Consider the following 25,289-nt stretch of genomic DNA (forward strand, 5'->3'; position numbering starts at 1 on the left):
AAATATCAAAATATCACAAGTTTAATCCGTTTAGTTAGTCGATCTTCGTAAATAATGATACATAGTGTCCGTGGCTAAGCGGAGAAGGCGAATGAATTCCAATACCAACCGCTCTTATCAGCGCTGGTTCGAGTCCCAATAGAGACTTTCTTTTTTGTTTTTTTTAATACATTTTATGATTGTAAGTATATTTATTATATAATTGTATTTTCAGAAAATACGTATTTAGTTAAAAAAAATTTCGACAATTAATGTTCAGACATCATTTGTGGCTTGTTTGATGTGTTTCTGTGTGTTTTATTCTTTTATTATTTTAATTTTTGGCACTGCTCTAATAAAAATGTTTGAGAAGTAGTACAGTAGAACGTCGATAATCCGGACGTCAAAAATCCGGACCGTCAATAATCCGGATTTGTATCTAGCAAAAATATCTGATACTTTTAAAATAAATTAAGAACTTCGCTGCAAAAACGAACCTCTTCCGCAGTTCAAAAATATTTTACACATTTTTTTAAAAGCCCAAATAGTGTCTGATGTTTTTACTGTACACATGGTGCTCTTATAAATTAATTACAATACAGTGTTTAAACAAAAAAAAAATGTTTTGATTAATTTCATTTCTAGACATTTCATTAATGTCATTTCTAGACACTTTACTGTCAAGAGAAAACATAAAATTTTAAAACGTTTGTTGTACTTTAATGTGTATACTGGCCTTTTTTTGAGCTAATTTCGATAATCCGGATAATTTGATAATCCGGATTGGGTCCGGTCCCAATTAATCTGGATTATTGACGTTCTACTGTAAGTATAAATTAGTTTAATATTTAAAAAAAATATAAATAAAAAGTATATTAATTTCGTTTAAATCATATAATAGAAGTATAACTTCTTACGTGCGTACAAAGTACACACACATTCTTTTTTTTTGTGACACTTTTTGATTCACGCATTTCCTTACGCCCCGCTCAAATCGTCAGATTTTTGAAATATACACTCTTTTGCATGTACTTAACTTACCTTATCTTATGACAATTTCGAGTATTTTTAAGGATAGATTTTTTTTTCTGGCTCCCCATAACGAACTTCCCTGTGTTAAGAGCCAATATATGGCAGATGTACATCTGCAGGGTACCAGGTTTTCCCCATATGATAATGTGACGCGCTCAAGTAACTGCAAAAATCCCCGCTTGGGCTCCCCTACCATAAGCGCCGATTTTTATATAAACAAATATGAGCGTTCAAAATTTGAAACTTCATTGTTTATCTATGAAGCATAACGTAAACAATTAACGTAAAAAGTGAAATTATGTATAGTTCATATCATTAGCTACAAAAGGTAAAAGTTTCAATTTTCTACATTGTAAAAAACAAGAGAATTTAAGCATTTTCCCTTAAAATCGTTTTTTTTTTATTTAAACAATTAATAAACACAAAAAATTTTTTTTATTGACTATTCGTGTATTGTTCCCGCGAATACATATGTCTGCAAATTTTCATTCATTTGCATTGAAGACAAGGCAGTCAAATTAACGTCTAAAAATTTTATGCAAACTATTGAACTAAATAAAAGCGTTTAATAAAAACAAATCAAAGATTAAAGCTACCTCTATAAGATCCTGAAGAAATATTTGTCATTATTTCATTAATAAGATATTATTTTTAATTATGAACAATGAGCGCTAACCGTGTATTGAGGCGGCCGTCAATGTGAGTGCGAGTGAGATTCACCATTGGACGGCTGGAATGGTGCATCTCTTTAGCACTCACCATTGACGGCCGCCTAATACGCACTCAGCACTAATTTCACTCATGCACTCATTGTCACTAATTAAAGATAAAGCTTAGTAATAAAATAGTGACAAAAATTTCTGCTGGATCTTGTAGAGGGGGCTATAAACTTGGTTACTTTCTGACTTTCATAATAATGGATTTTAACCGAGTTATTAAGCCTTGAAAATGGCTATTTTCGCATTTTCCAAATTTAAAATCGCGTATAACTCGACAACAATCAATTTTAGAGAAAAATCACAAAATACCTTTTTTCTACGAGCGTGCAAAAATGTCTACTTTCGCGAACGCGTTTTAGTTTAGAAAGTTTTACTTTTCCGCACGCGTGTTAATTTAGATATGTTAATATGGCTTTAAAGTAATTATAATACATACAATAAACTAATATTTAGATATTATTTACTAATTTATTTCAAATATATCTTATTGTGTTCATGTTTTACTGAAATTAACGCGAGAATTCGATGAAATAAAATAATTTTGACATAATATTCGAAAGTCAAATCAGTAGACAATAACAGTGGTTTTAAATCGTCGTCATGGAAACCAAGATCGTCATCATGCTAACCAATTATGCTGAAAGTTTGGTTTTGACAACCTTGTCAAATAATTAATTTGTGTATGTATTTTCATATTAATTAAATTAATTGATTAAGATTTGGTCATTTTTTAAAGACTCGTAGAAAAAATATTGTTCCTAACGCTTGCAGAAAGTCTCTTTTCCGCACTCGACTGCTTGCCGAACTCCGCGTTGTTCGGCAAACTGCAGTCGCGTGCGGAAAAGTATGACTTTCTGCACTTTTTAGCAAAATTATTTTGTGAAGTGAAAAAATTATTTTTGGAATTTGTCTAAAAAAAATTGTTTAAACAATTTATCGATCAAGGTACTGCCTGGCACCCAGTAGATTTGTTATAAGGACCTCTTTTTGAGTAAGTTTGTGCAAAAAATTCGAATCGGAGTAATTTACCTAACGGGGGCGACGATACAGCCTAGACTAATTTGAACATATTCAGTAACATTTAATTTCTAGAATCGGCTGTTTGTGTGAATCAGAATCAACTTTTACTAAATGGCATTGGGAAGAGTATACTTTTCCTAGTTGGAGTCTACTTTTACTAGTAAATGTTGAATATAAATCTTCATTTTATATTTATAATCAACTTTTACTGAAACCAGCCGTTAGAGTTGACTCCAACTAGTTGGAGTCAACTCCAACTGGATAATCAACTTGAACTGTAACATGTATACAGTGTGGAAAGACCAAATGAAATAAATTCATTATTTTGTAAATCGGAGACTTTACGGAAAAATTTTGAAACAGATCGATTTTCACCGAAGAATTTGTTTTCGTTTATAAATTCGCAAAATCTGTTCGTTCGTTCGTTCGTTCGTGCGTTCAACCTATCGATGTATTCCCATGTAGTTTTGTCCCCTGACTCCAAATCTGAAAACGGCATTTCGATGTCTCAAACCATCTTCGAGATAACGGACCTCAAAGGCAATTTGCATATCGGGAAAGCAATTTAGGAAATCCTACTGCTAAAAACACATTAAACCTAATATGTACGTAGAAATGTAAACGAAAATTTCATATTATTTCAAACTATCGCGAGAATTAGACTGACATCGACTATAAACGCTTGTGATTGGGACCCTTAGAGCCCGTTTACATGCCAGGCGGTTAACGCGCGATTACAACTACATACATTTGACTTGAGACCGTTCAAATGATAACGTTCTAAGTCATTAAATACATGTGTATTCAATACGATCTGGTCGATTTCAGTCGGTACGGTTCTGTTAGGTCTTCAGCAAGAACATCTTTTACTGTAATAGCATTAGAAAAACTAATTTACCACGTGTCGCTGATCACTCATATACATCAGAAATGATTATGACTCGTATCTCTGAGATTGAAATTGACAGTAGGAAAAGGCGCCTCTGGGCATTGTTGACAAGTATGTTAAAAAGGTCGATTACAGAAGACTTGCATATATTAATAATAATAATATAACCGTGTTTGTAATGCAATTTGAATAAAGTGCCGTTTTTCATGCAGGTATTTATATTTTAAGATAGATCATAAATTATAGTTGGAAAACACGTAGCCATAAGTTGTAAGTTTTTGTGAGATTATCACATACTTTACAAGCTAACGTCTTATTCGTTAGTCTGATATACTTCGTAACTCACTCAATCAAGGATTTTTCTTACCTACATTTTTTGCACTTACTCTGCTACATTATTATACTACAGGGTGTCCCGAAAAGATTGGTCATAAATTATACCACACATTCTGGGGTCAAAAATAGTTCGATTGCACCTAACTTACCCTAGTACAAATGTGCTCATAAAAAAAGTTACAGCCCTTTGAATTTACAAAATGAAAATCGATTTTTTCAATATATCGAAAACTATTAGAGATTTTTTATTGAAAATGGACATGGGGCATTCTTATGGCAGGAACATCTTAAAACAAGATTATAGTGAAATTTGTCCACCCCATAAAAATTTTACGGGGGTTTGGTTCCTTTAACCCCCCCCCCCCTCCCAAACTTTTGCGTACGTTCCAATTAAACTATTTTGTAGTACCATTAGGTAAACACAGTGTTTTTAAGACATTTTGCCCCTTAGTCTTTTTTTGATAAGTCATCTTTTATCGAGATGTGGCTTCTTTTTCAAAATATACCTAATAATGTAAATTATAAATAAATTTTTAGATTATTAACAGCTCTCTATAATCGTACTTAACCATATACAAATATGTGGTGGATTCGACAAATATTCAAAATATCTCGATAAACATTGGCTTATCGAAAAAGTACTAAGAGGCAAAAAAGTTTTAAAAATATTGTGTTTACCTAGTAGTGTAACAATAATAATTTATTTGGAACGTACACAAAAGTTTGGGAGGGTTTAATGGAACAAAACCGCCATACAATTTTTATGGGGTACACAAATTTCACTTTAATTTTTTTTTAAGATGTTGCTACTATAAGAATGCCACATGTTCATTTTCAATAAAAAATCTCTAAGAGTATTCGATATATGAAAAAAATCATTTTCAGTTTGTAATTCCAAAGGGCTGTAACTTTTTTTGTGTGCACTACTGTATATAGGTAAGTGAGGTTCAATCAACCTATTTTTGACCCCTATAATTTATGACCAATATTTTCGGGACACCCTGTATAACCAACGCTATAACATAATGTCAATCCAAAAATGAATGTTTTATTGATATACAGGGTGTCCTGAAAAGATTGGTCATAAATATTATATTACAGATTCTGGGATCAAAAATAGGTTGATTGAACCTCACTTACCTATATACAATAGTACACACAAAAAAAGTTACAGCTCTTTTAAGTTACAAAATTAAAATCGATTTTTTTTTCATATACCGAAAAATCTTAGATATTTCTTATTGAAAATTTGCATGTAACATTTTTATCGCAGGAACATCTTAAAAAAATAACAGTGAAATTTGTACACCCCATAAAAATTTTATTGAGTTATGTTCCCTTAAACCGCCCCCCCCAAACTTTTTTGTACGTTTCAATTAAATTATTTTTACGGTACCATTAGTTAAACACAATATTTTTAAAATTTTTTGACTCTTAGTATTTTTCCGATAAGCCAGTTTTTATCGAGATGCGGCTTATTTTTTAATATGTGAACATACAGATTTTATGGGGGTTTCGTTCTTTTAAACCCCCCAAATGCTTGTGTACGTTTCAATTAAAATATTATTGCTGTACCATTTAGTTAAACAAAGTGTTTCTAAAACTTTTCTGCCTCTTATTATTTTTTCGATGTGGCACCTTTTATCGAGATAAAATTAATATTGTTCAAAATATACCTAAAAATGTAAATTATAAATAAATTTTCATATTATTACCAGCTCTCTATATAGACCAAGCAATGAAACACTAAAAAGCCCAAAACCTAGTAATTTTGTGCAGTAAGATGAATCGTCATGGAACTTTTTACATTCGATTTGAGAAAACATCAGGCAATTTTGTGAACTAAATTGATCTCCGGCAAAAATTTTTGTTCATAGGAAAATCCATTTTCAAAGTGCATCTCGAAGATGGAAAATGAAAAATTTAGAACTCAGGTAATATTGACTGAAATGAGTTCAGTTTTTATATTCACAAGGTTTGGAGGTCACTGAATAAGAATTTCATGACGGCGATGGTGTCCGGGTACCTGGTGCCCAAGGTGGAACTCGTCACCTGGGATCGAATAATTCGCGGGACGATCGGATAATTCGCGAAATGAAGATTGGATCTACAGATTGAAAAATACGTGTTTAACATTTTTTTAAAATCTATCGAATGACATTAAATACGACCCCCCACTCCACCCCTTGGAGGTGGAGTGGGGGTAATTTTAAAATCTTAAAGGGAAACCCCCTTTGTTATTGCAGATTTGGATGGTTTACGTAAAAATAAGCAACTTTTATTCGAGACATTTTTTCGAGTTGTGGGTAGATGGCGCTATAATCGGAAAAAACGATTTATCGTGATACCATAGGTAAATTATAGAAACGAATATCTCAAAAAATACACCTCCAAATAAAAAACCAAAAAATAAATGTTTAATATTTTTCAAGAACCTATCGAATAACATCAAACACGACTCTCCACTTCACCCCCTGGAGGTGGGGTGGGGGTAACTTTAAAATCTTAAATAGGAACCCCATTTTTTATTGCAGATTTGGATGCATTACGTAAAAATAAGTAACTTTTAACCCAGACATTTTTTCGAAATATGGATAGATGACGCTATAATCGGAAAAACACTATTTATTAGCGCCATACGCCAACAATTCTGACAAAAATGTTTCAAATAATTATTACTTATTTTTCATGCGGAATCCAAATCTACAATAAAACATGAGGATTCCTATTTGATTGCAAAGTTATCCCCCACCCCATCTTCAGAGGGGGAGTGGAGGGTCGTGTTTGATGTTATTCGATAGGTTCTTAAAAAATATTAAAAAGGTATTTTCTGGTTTTTTATTTGGAAGTATATTTCTCGAGATATTAGATCATTTCTGTAATTTACCTATGGTATCACGATAAATAATTTTTTCCGATTATAGCGCCATCTATCCACAATTTCACAAAATGTCTCGAATAAAATTTGCTTATTTTTACGTAAGCAATCCAAATCTGCAATAACATATGGGGGTTTCTGTTTAAGATTTTAAAGTAACCCCCACTCCACCTGCAAGGGGTGGAGTGGTGGAGTCGTGTTTAGTGTCATTCGATAGATTTTTGAAAAATATTGAACACTTATTTTTCAGTTTTCTGATGCAGTCTTCACTTCGCGATTTATTCGATCGCCCCGCGAATTATTCGATCGTGATAGGCGATGAGTTCCACCCTGGCCACCAGGTACCTCGGACACCATCGCCGTTATGTTACGAAATTCGCATTCAGTGACCTCCAAAACCACCTAGTAAAAAAATTGAACTCATTTCCGTCAATATTTCCTGATTTCTAAATTTTTCATTTTCCATCTCTTCGAGATGCACTTTGAAACTGCATTTTCTCATGCACAAAATTTTTTGCCGGAGATCAATTTAGCTCACAAAATAGCCTGACACTCTCTTGAATCGAATGCAAAAAATTCCATGATGATTCATCTTACTGCACAAAATTCCTAGGTTTAAAGCTTCGTTGTCTCGTCTAATAATCGTACTCAAATACAAATATGTTGTGGATTTGTCAAATATTCAAAATATCTCGATAAATACTGGCTTTTCGAGAAAGTACTAATGGGCAAAAAAGTTTTAAAAACATTGTGTTTAACTCATGGTAGCACAATAATAATTTAATTGGAACGGACACAAAAGTTAGTGGAATGCCACATTATGCGCTTTGACTGGATGCGGTGAAAACGCATCCGTTTCCAACGCAACCGGACCGACCTGTCACACTATGCGTTTAGCCTGGTACAGTTTGTAAGCGCGTACCGATGACTCAAAACGCATCCGTTTCCAACGCAACCGGACCGATCTGTCACATTATGCGTTTTGACCAGATGCGGCGGAAACGCATCCGGTCAAAACGCATAATGTGACATCGGCCTTAGAGGGAGTTTAAGGCAACGAAACCCCCATAAATTTTTTATGCGGTTCACAAATTTCACTATAATTTTTTCTTAAGGTTTTCCTGCTATAAGAATGCCACATGTCCGTTTTCAATAAAAAATCTCTAATAGTTTTCGATATATTGGAAAAAATTGATTTTTATTTTGTAATTGCAAAGGGTTGTAACTATTTTGAAGTGCATATTTGTACTAAGGTAAGTTACGTTAAATCAACCTATTTCCCCGAATTTGCGGTATAATTTATGACCAATCTTATAGGGACATAGGTACAATACGACAAAATCAATACAAAAAATAAATCACAACCGGTTAATACTAAATCTTCCCCATTTATAATAATTGGAATAAAACATAAACATGACATAACAAACAAAGAGATCTTTTCATGAGCATTTTTCAGTGCGTCACAGTTTTTCGATTTCCCTCTATCGCATTAAATTGTATGTGACAGAAAAAAACGCACGTCGCTGATTACATTTCGTCGGTGACATTTATAACATTTAATCTAGTTGTCAATAGATGGCGCTAATAATATAATATTAAACAATATTTTATTATTCTATATATTATAAAAAAATTTAATCTTTACAATATAAAAATCAAAGAAAATACCATTTTATAAATGCAATAAACAAAATTGATTTGTTTTTATACCAAATTGCAAATAAAATGTGACAACTGTCAGATTTAACTAAAATGTCATGTTAGAATAAATGTCATAAATGTGTATTTATCACGGACTAAATTTTTTTCTATTATTTGTGACGCACTGAAAAATGATCATGAAAAGAACCATAACAAAAATATGAAGATTTGTCAAACTATATCCAGAGAAACAAGATACAATTTTACGATACTCTGTTGGCTCTTTATAGGCAACATGAAAATCAACTTCACTGATGCGATATATCGGAGTCCTGTCATAGCCCTGAACAATAGGGAAATGTAAATCTTTTTTATTTAAAAAGAAGCATCCATTAATAATCAAGATTGTTCCAAAAACTTAAACCAGACTTTCAAAGCAGAACAAATTTCAGAAGACTTAAAGAACAGTGGTTTTAGCACACTGCAAAATTTGGAATGGAACTGGTTTTTATATTTAACCCTTAAGTACTAACATCTTAAGTCAATGACGTAAAAACTAACTAACTCCCTGACAGACGGGTTTAAAAATTTAGTTGTAATTTTTTTTCTACGGCCGTGCTAAAAGACCACTTTCATGCACGCATTCCGTTTCCGAAAGTTGCACGGCGTACGGGAATGTAAAATACCTTGTAATACGGCATTATAATATATGATAATACATGCAATAAACTAATATTTAGATATTATTTACTAATTTATTTCAAATTTATCTTATTGTGTTCATGTTTTAATAAAATTAGTGCAATAATTCGATTAAATAAAATGATTTTGACATAATATTTAAAAGTCAGATCAATAGACAATTATTCTTTTTCTTATGATCATCTTTCAGTGCGTCACAGTTTTTCGATTTCTCTCTAACGCATTAAATTTTATGTGACAGAAAAAAAGGCACGTCTGTGAATACTTTGGTAATTATTCTAGTTCGGTGATTATTCTAGTTGTCGATAGATGGCGCCATAATCAAAAAAGTATTATTTTTTAAATAAAATAATAATATTATCAATATAATCTGTACAATTTATAAGACTATACAAATGAAAGAAAATACCATTTTATAAATGCCATAGACACAATTGATTTGGTTTTATTCCAAATTGAAAATAAAATTTGACAACTGTCAGATTTAACTAAAATGTCACGTTAGAATAAATGTCATAAATGTGTATTATCACGGACTTACCTTTTTTTCTATAATTTGTGACGCACTGAAAAATGTTCATGAAAAGGAGAATACAATGGTTTTGAATCGTCGTCATGGAAACCAATATCGTCGTTGTGGTAACCCGTTATATTGAAAGTTTGGTTTTGACAACCTTGTCAAAGAATTAATTTTTGTATTTTCACTTCTAAATAAGAATTGATATAACTCTATTTTTTGTGGCTTTTTTCCAAACGTACGGCCCTAGAAAAAATATTGTTCCTAACTCATGCGGAAAGTGTCTTCCCCGCACTCGACTGCTTGCCCGAACTCCGCTATCGTGTCGTTCGGGTCAACGGCAGTCTCGTGCGTGAAAGTATCACTTTCCGCACTAGTTAGAAAAATAACTATTTTGTTAAATATTTTAATGCCAAAAAATATTTGGATGACTTACTGAAAGTATTAATTTCCGAAAAAACACAGTAATAATTATTAATCTAGTTTTTCTGTATTTATTAAGACGATCGGTACGTATTTTCGGCTGCAATGCTATTCAAATTGGGATTAATTTTTTTCTAATCCTGAGAAAACTAATAAGTACTTTTAAAAGATTTAAACGCAGAATGAAGGATTACGTTATTAGCGAGGGCCGAAAGTCCCTGAGAACTTCTATAATGTTTATTTTAATAAGTTTGTAAGAATGTAATTTCAAATATCTCATTCGAAAGAAACTTCTTCTAAGGGACTTTCGGCCCTCGATAATAATTTAGTCTTTCATTTTGTGTTTAAATTTTTTAAAAATATTTATTAGTTTCTTCAGGAGTCGAAAAAAATGGACACCATGTCCGTGGAAATCGAACATTCGCTATATTTTTCATATTCTTGTTCTCATGATCATTTTTCAGTGCGTCACAGTTTTTCGATTTCTCTCTAATGCATTAAGTTTGATGAGACGGAAAAAGCGGTAGCTCCGTGATTAAACACAAAAATAATGCAGCATTACAATGGTTATATACATAAGATGTCTATTCCTAACCTACGTTTGATTCGTTGATATTTAGAATGCGCGTTTTTTCTAGCCAATCAAATACACGTATTACGAACATTTGACGAAAACTTCGTCCATTTTGGCCAATTTTTAGAAGTGTCAAAGAGTCAAGTGACGGTTATTATTTAGGTCAGTATTTTGTGTACCTAGCATTTTGAAATTTCGAATTCGACTTCCCTTGTGTTTCACAACGTTTTTGTGCACTATTTTGTGTTTTGGTTTAGAATTTAGTTCGTTAAAAGTTAGTTTTGTATTTTGGTTTAGAATTTAATTCGTTAGAAGTTAGTTTATACTCCAGGTTATTATGCAAGAAAAATATCCATAGTAAGGAGACGTAACTCATGGCTGAAGAACCTTAGGAACTGGTTTGGATGTAATAACAATGAATTATTTAGAGCCGCGGTTTCAGAAATAAAGATCGCTCTGATGATTACCAACTTTTGAAGCGGAGACAGCACCTAGAGAAGAAGATAAAAATACAGTTTATGGATAGTTTTGTGTCATTTTTGAATGTTTCCATATTTATAAATTTAATTAACAATATTGTTTACTTTTTAATTTTATTCCCCTTTATAAAAAATACCTACATGTTAACATATTGTGTAAAAATAAAATCTACTAAATTACTAATTAGTTTAATTCCACAAGCTTTTCACCTATGGCGAAGTACGATTCTGGCATCTGTCAGATTCGTCAATAATTACATGAAATAAGTCTCGACACACCCAATACAGTATATGACGTCATAATTAATGACGCACTGAAAAATGATCATGAGAACAAGAATACAACGCACTCATTCGAATATAATGTTATGACAAGACTCAAGACAGTGTCAAGTAGACATGTGTCCGACCCGCTATTTTGATATAGAAGTTCATTCTGCTACTGCTTTTTAACGCTTTTACGATGATAAAAATTAAGGCGTACAACTAATAAAAAGTTATTTATTGTTTATATATTATTTATGGAAAATACAATTATCTCAAGTCATTAAAGTTCAAATAGAAGATTTATTTTATAAGAGTTTGTTCCGATAACCGTAAATAGGTATGAGTTTAGCTATAAAGTAAAGTGCCCATGGTGGCATAAAATGTAGTAAATGCTAATGCTTCAAGTACGTACTACATTTTTGAAGATTTCACAACACTTAAAAAGCATTTGCTTTTCTCCGTAGTATTTGCTACTATTTACCAGCCTACATAGAAGAATGTACTACGCTTTTGAAGTATGTGCTTGTTTAGTAGTATTTTGCTTCAGTTTAAGTGAAGTTGGTGGGTGGATGTCCTCGGCGTAGGTATTTTTTTGTTACAATAATATGGCAGCATTTATGAATGTGTGTCATAGAAAAATATACAAACTATGAAGCAGATTCTTAATTTTTGGGGTCATTCTTTCATCAAATAAAATTTAATAATTGTGAAGAAGATTAACAAATAACAATTGTTCATTTTTATCCTCGCGTAACTCTTTTGTCGCTTCGGATCTGAGTCAATCATTTTTACTCATGTACAATTCTAATAATTTGGTACGTAAAAGTGTGAATTCACAAATCACAAGCACATAGAAAACTAATTTCATCACGATTGGTGTAGACACGGCTGGCAGACACGGCTGGCGCTACGCTTTGTAGTAGATACTTCTGGTCAGTAGTAGGTACTTCTGTTGTGTAGAAATAAATAGTTTACTCCTTTAAACGAGAATAAAACTTAATGCGAAAATTATTGGTTTACCGATAGATTTTATAGATCACATTTTCACTATAAATTTAAAATTAATTTGAAAAATACAAAAGTAATTAATTTGATTTATGTAAAAAAGTACTTACTTCAATTGAGCTAACCGTCTATTTCTTCGCTTTTCAGTAACACATTTCTTGTAACAACGTCTCATATTTTAATTTGCGCAAATAAAGAAATAAATAAAGTCTTTATAAATATTGAGTAATACTACATTTATACAACGCAGTTCTTCACATGTTCAAACCTTATCTAAGCTTCCATGGTAACAGGACATTATTAAAATAACTTTACAATTTTTTTCTTTTTCGACTATTTTTATAGTATATAAATATTGGTAAACACTGAATACATAATTAGTGAAAAAATAATCCTATCATTTATACAAGTAAAGGTTATCCAAGAACATTCAAAAACTGAAAGAAACCGAAATAGCCATCTCTACCTTTCTAATGACAATGTCACTGTCAACCTAATGTTTACATCTGCAGTTTCCATACCAGTGAGAATTTTACTACACGTAATTTGCCGTGTAAAGACATAAAAAGTAGGGATAGCCGTAAAATATTTGCGAATTATGTATCCATAGCCTTAAAATAAAAAACAATATAACAAGAATGGAGGGATTGTTTGTGTCTCTTTTTACTCCTAAAAATAATGTGATAAAAATTAAACAAATTAAAGAATCTTGATAAATACCTAGATATTTGTATAACAAGGGAGGAAAAGGCACTTTACTCCCATGTTATACATATGGTTTTTCCACTTTCCTCAAATAACAAGTCATTTTTTCATTGTTACTTAATTTATTTATGTAACTAACCAACAAAATTTATTAGAACTAAAACTAACTAGTAGGTACAATATAACTGTCAACTATCAAATATAAGTCAAATTTTTATGTAAACATTGTTAAATCAAAATAACAATTTACTGTTTTTTACTGTAGTACACCGTTCTTAGGCGTCAACGCCCTTCGTTAGGGATCTATGGGGGAGTATCACCGAGCCGCAAGCCCTTATCCCTTGCTGTACTGCTCCCTCATAGGTCGATCAGATGCCCGCATATTCCAATCTAAGCGCCAGATTCATATTTAGAATTTTATACTGACGCGTTAGCCTTTTTGTTTTTCCGATGGCCTGGGCTGGGCTTGACCTCACATATCTCAAGGCGAAGTGAAATGTGGGTCAGCCGCTAGTCGCACTGAGCTATCCGATCTGTCCTATCTGTTATTTATCATTCTGCAAAATACAGGGTGTTTAATAAATAAACGTTAAAACGTATAGATACTTACGTAATAGAAAATAGGTATTGTACAGGGCGTAAATAAGTTATATTTCAAGAGTGAAATACCATGACGACACTTTTGCTTTTCCTCCCTAGGGAGGAAAAGTACAACTTTGCTCCCTACAATTGGGTCCGGAAAAGTATACTTTCGGTAGAGGTAAGAAACATGAAAATAAAAATGTTTTTAAAAAATGTTAAAACAAAAAAAAAAACTGACAGGCACTAAATTTGGTACAGTGTAGCAATGGTACTCAGTGGTAACATTTTCATCACAACTTGATTCCACTTCGCTTATGTTGTCTTCTACCTCATCAAGCCATTTCAAAAGAGTTTCCTCATAGTATTTATCCCCTTATTTGATCTTTTTTGACGAACTAGGGAACATTATGTTCAATGACGAACTGGGCACAAACACTAACACTATTAGACGGAAATCACACTTTGAGTCTTATCTTTCGAATAACAACCTGCCGCAAATTGCCAAATTCAATACTACTAAATAATAACCCAACTTGAAAAGTCATAATCGAGTGACTTTCAAAATTTCCTAGGACGGGAAATATCTCACTTTCGACAAGCGATGCCGTCTGAGAGACGGGGTGTTAGTTAAGAGTTAATATAAAAATCCAGTTCCATTATTTTCTTTATTTTATTCTTAAGATGAACATATTAAAAAATATATGCCATTAGTAAAATATTGGGTTTGATGGAGTATAAATGGAGGCTTTGCGAAATTTATAATATATAGGGAGGGGTTAAAATATGAAATAAATTGATTTTCCGAAAAATTCCGAAATAGGTCGATTTTTGTTTTAAAATTACGATGTCTTGGCATATATTTTATATTAGCGATGTCATCTATCTGAGGGTATTGTAATCGATGATTTTTTTAATGGGAATAGGGGTCGTGTGGCAGCTCATTTGAAAGTATGTTCAATTCTCTATTTAGTAATTGGTTCGTCCACATAAGTAGGAATAACAATTTTTTAATTTTCTTGTTTTTGTAAAGAATATTTTAATTCATTTTCTTTTCAATATTATGGGACACCCCGTATATACGAGTAGGCCAATACCTAATTCAGTGAGTATGTATTAATTTTTATCATTATTTTCAAGTAAAAACCTTAAAGTTTTTTGTATGTAATTACCTGCCTACTCGCCTCATTTTAAAAAGACAATTCGCCAACCAACTCTCTTGGTTAACAGTCACTTACAATCATTCCGAAAAGTGTATAGAAACTCAATATAGTCCTCGCGAGTGATTTATACTTTATACTACTCAGCAATAGCAGTACGAAAAATAGCAGGCCTGCTCCAGCTTGTGCAACGAGAAATGACAAGGTAGGAAATATTTTTATTACAATTTACTTTAAGGTCTGATTTTTTTACTGTTATTTTTTTTTATTCTATTTTAAATTCACCCTATGCTAAACAGTCCACTAATAAAGCTCACTGAGTTAGTAATCTCCTCCAAGATGATTTATTGGTCCTTCGAGCCGGATAGATCCATTTTCTATATTTTTTTCTTGCATTTTTCATTTTCTAAGAGGGTAATATAGTCGGGGAAAGTTTCTTTTAAACCTGAATTGTTTGATTTTATTGTCATACTTTGCTAATTTACAAAGATCAGAATCAAATTCAGGTTATTTAACCGCATTTCCTTTGACTTTATTTTTTTGTTATTCTTTAACATAAGGCGATAAAATATTCTTTACAAAATTAAAATCACGTATCAATTAGTAAATTGGTTTTTTGTTTGTGCCGATCGTTAGTGGTACCTATACCTCAGTTAATGTTGTTTTTTAAGTAAAAAAGGAACACATTAATGTAAAAGTAATTATTATTAAATTGTCAACGTCGGCCAATAGACAAATTTTGTTATGATAATTATTATACAGGTTGACTCTATTATAGATGAAACTGTGTGTTTATTTTACACAGTAATTTTTATTTAAAGGGTTTATGTTTTACAATTATTTTTTGTCTATAAATATTCAAATAGCAGAGGACATAGTTTTCTATTTTATTAGCACAAAGTTCGGTTGTATTTTATTAATTTTCGTGTGGTGAACCTATTTTATTTCCTAACGCTAATTTCATATTTTTCTAAATTTATTAATTCTACATTTAAATTTACAAAATGGCAGATAAAATTAAAAAATATCAATCTTTAAGACAAGTTGAAGTGCAACAAATGACTGAAATTCATGCTGTTGCTTTAAAGGTAGCTGCTGACGATAAGAATTTTTACCCGGTTTTGGAAGTTATGTATGAAGGATTGGAAAAAATTCGTGACAATTTTTATGATCTTCATAATAAAATAATTATGTTAGTTTCTGAGCAAGATAATGAGGACGCGCTATTTAAAGTCGAAGATGATTGCCGTAGTAATTTTGACAAATTATATTATAAAATTAAATTAACATACGTGCAAGCCTTTAGAAAATCTTCAACATCAAGTCAGCAAACTACATCAACTTCACAGTCTCAAAATCCTTTACCTATAAATTATTTTAATTTACCGAAACCGGAATTGCCATCTTTCAGTGGAAAAATAACTGAATTTAGAAGTTTTATAGATCAGTTTGATGCTCGCGTTCATACTCTTACTTACTTACAGCCAATTGACAAATTTAATTTGTTACTATCGTGTTTAAAGGGTGCAGCGCGCGATGCTGTGGATCATATTGACATCACAGCAAACAATTATCCAATTGCCTATGATCTGCTTTGTGAAAGGTTTAATAATGTTAGGGTAATCGCTGCCAATTTATGGAATAACCTTGAAAGTTCACCACAACTGACTTCAGAAGATCCAAAAGAACTACGCAAGTTGTTAGATACATTTTCGAAAAATGTGGCATCTCTAAATAAGCTAGGACTACCCACAGTACATTGGGATTTTATACTTGTTCAAATGATTTTAAAACGATTAACTGTTTCTTTAGTAACACGTTTTGAGCTTTTTCATAATAATTCAACCATCCCAAGCTATAAAAAACTGATTGATTTTTTAAATCAAAGTTGTCTCGCTTTAGATAATATTGATTTTCACACTAAACCAAAATCTAACTTTTCTAAAAAACCTAATTCTTCCAAATCTACATCATTGCTTGCTCAAACAGAACCTGAACCAAAATGTTCTATCTGTAAAACTAATGATACCCATGCCATTTATAAATGCTCCGTTTTTTTGGCAAAATCTCCTGTAGATCGATTTCAATTAATAAAAAAGAACAAGATGTGTATTAACTGTCTTGGATCACATCGTTCTAGCCTATGCAAATCTACATGGACTTGTCACTCGTGCCATAAAAAACATCATACACTCCTTTGCTTCTCCTCTTCTAAGAAAGAAGAGAATGTTCAAGATTCGGCGGCATCCACTTTAAATTCAACGACTGGATCATCCGTTTCTGTGTGTTTTTCTTCCGCTGATAAAAGTACTTTGCTTTCCACTGCATGTATTGAGGTGCTTGATTGTCACGGTAACTACCAACCTGTTAGGTGTCTGTTAGATTCGGGAAGCATGACGTCCTTCATCTGTCAAAAGACCCTTAGGCGTTTAGGTTTACGTCCCATGAAAACTTCAGCTAACATCCAAGGATTAGGTTCTATGCAGTCGAACACTAATTTAGGTGGGGTTACCATTTCTTTTAAACCAGTACGTAAATCTTCTCCTATTTTGACAACCGATGCGTTAGTCTTGACAAAGATATGTGAGGATCAGCCTTTATGTAATTTAGAAGTTAATACTTGGCCCCATATTGCTAATTTAAAGTTAGCAGATGATAACTTCTTTCGTAGAGGATCCATAGACATTCTTTTAGGAGCTGATGTATTCTCTACAATTCTTTTGGATGGACGTATTTACGGCAATCAAGATCAACCTGATGCAATTAATACTATATTTGGCTATGTGCTTATGGGAAAAGTAAATATTTCAAAGGCACCTACTCTTACTTCTTTATTTTGCCAAGTTGAAGATACGGTTTCCTTGGATCAGCAAATAAAGAAATTCTGGGAATTAGAAGCAGTCCCTGAAGTTTTTTGCTTAGCTCCTGATGACGCTAAAGTGGAAAATATGTTTATGAATACTTATACGCGTGAACAATCAGGACGCTTTGTAGTAGATCTACCTTTTAAGGAAGAAAATCCTGTCTTTCCTAATATTAGATCACTTGCTCTTAGTAGGTTTTATTCATTAGAAAGAAGGCTTCAAAAATCTCCTGAACTTTATGACCAATACCGCACCTTTATGAAGGAATTTGTTGAGCTCGGTCACATGGAACCTGTCCCATTGAATAACTTCGATTCACCTTATGTTTACTATTTATCTCATCATTGTGTTTTAAGACCTGAAAGTCTAACAAGTAAATTAAGGGTCGTTTTTAATGGTTCCGGGCATCTTCCAAATCAACCCTCACTCAATGACAAATTATTCACTGGTCCTAAGCTTCAGACTGACATCTGTACAATTTTGATTAATTTTCGATTGCATGGTTATGTAATTACGGCCGATATTTCTAAAATGTATAGGCAAATTTTAATTAATCCTACTCAAACAGATTATCAAAGAGTACTTTGGCGTTCTAATAATTCTGAACCTGTTCGAGATCTTCGTATCAACAGAGTTGTTTATGGTCTCTCTTGTTCTCCTTATCTTGCTATTAGATGTCTACATCAGTTGGCTAATGATGACGGGGATTCGTTTCCTCTAGCAGCCGAGGCACTTAAAACTGGAACCTACGTTGATGATATCATTTCTTCCTGTCCTAGTTTCGAAAATGCCTTAGCACTAAGAGACGAACTTATTGCCTTACTTGCCAAAGGAGGTTTTGAGTTGAAAAAATTGTCCAGTAATGTACCCGATTTATTGAAAGGATTAGCTGTATCAGATTTAGCAATAAAACCTCTTACATTTAATGATGATATTTCGTCCAAAACACTTAAAGTATTAGGGTTGGAATGGGACGCTTCTTCGGATACATTTGCTTTTAAAGTTCAAGTTTTAGACTCTTCTTGTACAAAGCGTCATCTTTTGTCCAATTTAGCAAAAATATTTGATCCTCTTGGATTTTTATCTCCAATAACATTTCTAATTAAACACCTTATTCAAAGAATATGGACTCAAAAGATTGGTTGGGATGATGCTCCATCAAAAGAAATTATCCGTTTGTGGAAAAAATACATTGATGATGTAGCATATTTGAGTAAATTAAATTTACCTCGTCGTTTATTAATTGACGATATTTTACGCTTAGAAGTTCACTGTTTTGGTGACGCTAGCGAGAAAGGTTACTGCGCTGTCTTGTACTTTCGATGCTTATCACCTTCAGGCCAACCTTTTGTTTCTTTTGTTATAGCTAAATCTAAGGTCGCACCCATTAATAAGGGACTTACTATTCCCAGATTAGAATTGTCTGCTGCGGTTTTAGTGGCTCGACTAGTCTCCTTTGTTTCTTCTGTTATTAAAGATAAAGTAGAAATCAAGGAAATATACTGTTATTCTGATTCTGCTGTTACATTACGTTGGTTACAATCTTCCCCTTATCAGTGGAAAACTTTTGTGAGCAATAGAGTAGCTTATGTGCAGGAACGAGTAACTTCTTCATGTTGGCACTATGTTCCTTCTGAAGAAAATCCTGCTGACATTGGTTCAAGGGGTTGCTTACCCTCTGAGTTAATTAACTGTTCCAAATGGTGGGCGGGGCCAACCTTCTTACAATCTGATCCGCTAACGTTCTTTGAACTTAATTCAAAGGAGTCTACTAATGTAAATTTGGAAGTGCGGACTGTCGCATTGATTGCTGAAATTCCCAATAATTTTTTAGATATTTTATTGGATCGTCATTCGTCTTTAAATAGGTGTGTTCGATGTTTGTGTTACATTATTCGTTTTTTCCATTATGTAACCAAAAACCGATATGGTAATCTGGAAATAGGTTGTTTAAGTTTATTGGAGCAACATAACTCCTTACTGGTTTTTGTTAAACGAACACAGCAGATCTTTTTTAATACTTTAATAAATTTTATCCAAGATAAACAGCTGCTTCCAAAAAATTTAAGAAAGCTTTCACCTTTTATCGATGCAAAGGGAATTCTACGTGTAGGTAGTTGCCTAGGTAATGTGCCCATTTCGTATGATCGCAAATTTCCGGCATTACTTCCTAACAGTTGTAAATTAACAGATATGATTATTGAATCTACTCATCTGCAATATCTACACGCCGGGCTTCAAACTGTTCAATACCTACTTTCTCAGCGTGTTTGGATTATATCTTCCAAACGAGCCATTCGTAGAGTACTGTCTAAGTGTGTTAAATGTTTTAAGGTGAATCCTTTGTATCCAGTTCCGTTAATGGGAAATCTACCGCTAGCTCGAATATCTCAACTAAAACCTTTCAGTAATGTTGGAGTTGATTTTGCGGGCCCTTTTCTTATAAGAGCTTCCAAACTTCGAAAGTCTCAAACTCTTCATCAAAGGGCTAAATGGAATTCTCCGTCTCCAAACGTCCAACTAGGTACCTTAGTGGTAATCCGCCAAAATAATATTCCCCCGCTACCATGGCCTTTGGGCCGTATAATTGAGGTTCATCCTGGATCTGATGGTATAGTTAGAGTGGCCACAGTGAAAACTAATAGTGGTATATATAAACGCTCTATAGTAAAATTATGTCCTTTGCCTTTTGAGCCGTAACAATACTGCGTATTGTGGTGGGCGGTTGTGGTTCGTCCACATAAGTAGGAATAACAATTTTTTAATTTTCTTGTTTTTGTAAAGAATATTTTAATTCATTTTCTTTTCAATATTATGGGACACCCCGTATATACGAGTAGGCCAATACCTAATTCAGTGAGTATGTATTAATTTTTATCATTATTTTCAAGTAAAAACCTTAAAGTTTTTTGTATGTAATTACCTGCCTACTCGCCTCATTTTAAAAAGACAATTCGCCAACCAACTCTCTTGGTTAACAGTCACTTACAATCATTCCGAAAAGTGTATAGAAACTCAATATAGTCCTCGCGAGTGATTTATACTTTATACTACTCAGCAATAGCAGTACGAAAAATAGCAGGCCTGCTCCAGCTTGTGCAACGAGAAATGACAAGGTAGGAAATATTTTTATTACAATTTACTTTAAGGTCTGATTTTTTTACTGTTATTTTTTTTTATTCTATTTTAAATTCACCCTATGCTAAACAGTCCACTAATAAAGCTCACTGAGTTAGTAATCTCCTCCAAGATGATTTAGTAATATAAACATTAATATCATTATTAATACAGGGTGGCCAAAAAAATTATTTTTAAATTAAATTAATTTACCCAAAAAGAAGAATTTATGTAATTTGTTTAACTCAAAATACATTGTAGTGCTGTCAGAAAATAGAAAAAAATATTTATTTCACAAATAAACATTTCTTTTCGCTTAAACTAAATCACAAACAGCCTCCCACCTACCTCTTGACAGTTTGAACATTTAATTTAAGCGAAAAGCAATGGTTATTTGCCAAATTAACACGTTTTGCTATTTTCTGACAGCAATAGAAAGTATTTTGAGTTAAATAAATTACATACATTCTTCTTTTTGCGTCAATAAATTTAATTAAAAAATTATTGTTTTGGCCACCCTGTATAAATAATGAGGCCACACCTGTATATTATTGAATAGAGAAATGAACGCCATTTCAAATCAACTGCCACATGACCCCTATTCCCATTTAAAAAAATCATCGATTACGTCATCACGCTCAAATGGATGACGCCACTAGTATAAAATATACCTACACCCAAAAATTATAATTTAAAAATAAACGTCGACCTGTTTCGTGATTTTTCTCCAAACTCGTCCGTTTTAGAGAAAATGAATTTATTCCATAATTTAGCCCCTCTCTGTATTTATATCTTCAAAATTTGTTCAATTAGGTAAAATCCATTTATCCTCTTAATTTTACCTTTAAAATAGAGATGTAGCACAGACTTTAATGCAAAAATTCTCAGTTACCAAAAATTAAAAAATGTAGCAATATGTGGTTGAGCCCAGATTCAGATGTTCGACGGTTCTCGTAATATACGTGTCTAGTTCGCTGAAACCATTCTATACTAAATTAACATTCAAGATACAGTAGAAATAAACAAAACAAGACACGTTAAATGCTACTTCAAAAGTTTTCAACCTAATAAAAATATTTAAAATATTTAAAAATATCCAAAATCTCCTTAATAGATATTTAATTGAAAACTTATTGGGCCACTTTCCTGGTAACACATCCATGGCTTCTAAAAATTGCCAGCCAGATGGATGCTGAAGCGAAGAAGACAAGAGGGAATTCTAAAACTTGCAATTTACGACCCCGTCTATTCAGCTGGTAAATTCCTACGGAAAAGGGACCTATGTTATTCAAAGGAGTAATACTAATGTAAAATAAAAATGTATACCATTTTTATTCAGTTGCAACGAGAAGGCAAAACTGGCTTATTTCTCACTTAGTACAGAGAGCGCAAACCTGCACTCTAAATCGACAATTTAGAGTGCTGATAAGAAAGACATTTCTTCTAGTCCTTTGGTAATTCTGCTCTATTTATGATATCATTGATTAGTTCTTTCATGCTGTCCATTCCCTCTATCCCGATGAATATTATCATCTCCGGGGTGATATGATCCTTACCTTGTGCTTTGCCCAATTTTAATCTTTCTAAGGCTTTCTCTAATTACTCTCTTGTTATGGATTCCACTTGTTCTTCTTCATTCTTTTCTTGTATCTGCCCTATGTTGGCCATATCTGCATGAGGTAGCTCTTTGAAATGTTCTCTCCATCTGTCCATTATTTGTTTTTCTTCTGTTAGTACGTTTCCATTCTTGTTGTTTATATTCGGCATCGTGTGCTCTTTCTTTTGTCTGAGTTGCTTTAATGAGCCGTAGAAGAATTTTTGGTTTTCCCTATAATATTTTGTCCAAACCTCTCCCATGATCTTCCCTTTTCTGCTTTCACCGCTATTTTAACCTCTTTCTTTTTTCCCTTATATGCCTCGTAATTTTTTGTGCTTAGGTATCTCTTCCATTTGTCTTTTTTGTTCTTTATTTTCTCTCTAATTTCTTCCGTCCACCATTTCGTTCTCCTCATATTAGTATTTGCAATTTTTGCTTTTCCGCAAGTTTCCTCAGCTGCTTTGATTATGCTGGTTTTTAGATATTCCCATTTTCTTTTATATTTGTATTTTTGCCCTACCTTTCAAAGAATTATCTAATTTTTCTTGGAATTACTTCTTATATCTTTCCTCTTTTAATTTGTAACTTTTTATTTTTTGGTTTACAATCGTTTTTCTGTTTTCTTCTTTTTCCTCTGTTGTTCTCATTATCATTATTACTATGTGCTACGGGTTAAAAGTCGCTAAACAACTAGAAACGATTTTTATAAATCAGATTGTCATAATTTTTGCTTTATTGTCACAAGTACTGGCCTAAATAATTATAAAATCAAGCTTCTATATTGTCTTGAATTTTATCTGCTATCAAACCATTTTTAAGTCCGAAATCATATAGGAAATCAGACATGAAGTAGGCTTTAGGTATAAATTCCTACCTGTCTAGTAAGTGTCATCTCTTTGTCTGTACCTGTCTAGTGTCATGTCTTGTTTACTTTTGATTTACACTTCATGAGGACAAGTGTTGTCCTATGAAACTCTCTGACGATGTTTGATCAGAAGTCATCCAGATAATTAACGAAGGAATATTCAATTTTATGAAGTTGTAGATTATCTTGCTTAGCAAGGATTTATAATTCCTGGATATTTAGGTCCTGAAGACCTTTCTTTTTTGGCCACACACTAACTTTAAGGTAAGCTTTGTTTTTTTAACCCCTGATTAGTGGTCTAAAGGGAAACCTTTAGTAGTTTTAATTTATACCTTCTGCTCTTCTTGCATGCTGATGTATATATTTATTTCAGACCAATTTTTCTTTCTCTCCTATTTATTTGATATTGTGAGTTTTTTTTGAAACACTCTTGTCCAGGGCCGATATATATACTTGGAAAAACTATTAAGTGCCCGTGAAAACAAATAATAAAGGAAATTAGAGAGTTGTGTGTTTTTCCCGTACGACATTGTCCACGTTGTATAACATCGACAAAACATAAGCTAGGATCAAACCAATTCTTATCTTAAGAGGAAACAATAGCGATCAACAGGTAGCGAAAACGCATTCCAAGATTGCGGCTGTAATTTTGAAAGTTTTTTCGAGATATTTGGCACACGGATTCGTAATATAATAAAGAATGGCGGTACAGGGCCCAATTTAAAAAATATATTAATACGGGGAAATTACTCTGTAATTAAATACAATATTAATATAAATACTTATACAATAATTATTAATATAATACAATATTATTTTGTGTCATTTTGGAACTACTAAAATTTTTTATTTCATTAGTACCTAGTTCCAAAATGACACAAAATCTAGGCATCGGATAAAAAAGTTTATTTGAAGAAAGTGTATTTTTTTGATTATGATTATGATTATGATTTTTCAAATAAAAGTATTATTTTATAAGAGTTTGTTCCGATAACCGTAAATAGGTATGAGTTTAGCTATAAAGTAAAGTGCCCATGTGGCATAAAATGTAGTACTACAAATGTTGCTTCAAGTACGTACTACATTTTTGAAGATTTCACTACACTTAAAAATCATTTGCTTTTCTCCGTAGTATTTGCTACTATTTACCAGCCTACATAGAAGAATATACTACGCTTTTGATGTATGTGCTTGTTTAGTATGTAGTATTTTGCTTCAGTTTAAGTGAAGTTGGTGGGTGGACGTCTTCGGCGTAGGTATTGTTTTGTTACAATATGACAGCATTTATGAATGTGTGTCATAGAAAAATGTACAAACTAAGAAGAAATTTCTTAATTTTTGGATCATTCTTTTTTCAAATAAAATTTAATAATTGTGAAGAAGATTAACAAATAACAATTGTTCACTTTTATCCTCGTGTAACTCTTTTGTCGCTTCGGATCTGGGTCACTCATTTTTACTCATGTACAATTCTAATAATTTGGTACGTAAAAACGTGAATTCACAAATCACAAGCACATGGAAAACTAATTCCATCACGATTGGTGTAATGCAGACACGGCTGGCGCTACGCTTTTTAGTAGATGCTTCTGGTCAGTAGTAGGTACTTCTGTTGTGTAGTAAGTTCTTCTCAACAAAGCACCTACTTTTATGTAAAAGAAAATGCTACACAGTAGTGACTATTTGCTGAAGCAATAGCATCTACTACATTTTATGCATTCCGCCCATTTTCTTGAGTGAATTATTAAATGTTAAGATGATTTTAAGATTTTATAATTAAAGGCTTCGCTTTTTACGGAGAGTTTTAACGCTTTTTTTTTCTCGAAGAAAAATAATAAAATGATATTTTCGGCTCCTTTTCCTAAGTGACTTCTCTATTGAGGTTGGCGGTCAATATGGCAAATTCCTCTCTATTCTGGGCTTGATGAATTAAGTCAT

This window comes from Diabrotica virgifera, chromosome 6 (genome assembly GCF_917563875.1).
Source record: "Diabrotica virgifera virgifera chromosome 6, PGI_DIABVI_V3a".
NCBI classification, from domain to species: Eukaryota; Metazoa; Arthropoda; class Insecta; order Coleoptera; family Chrysomelidae; genus Diabrotica; species Diabrotica virgifera.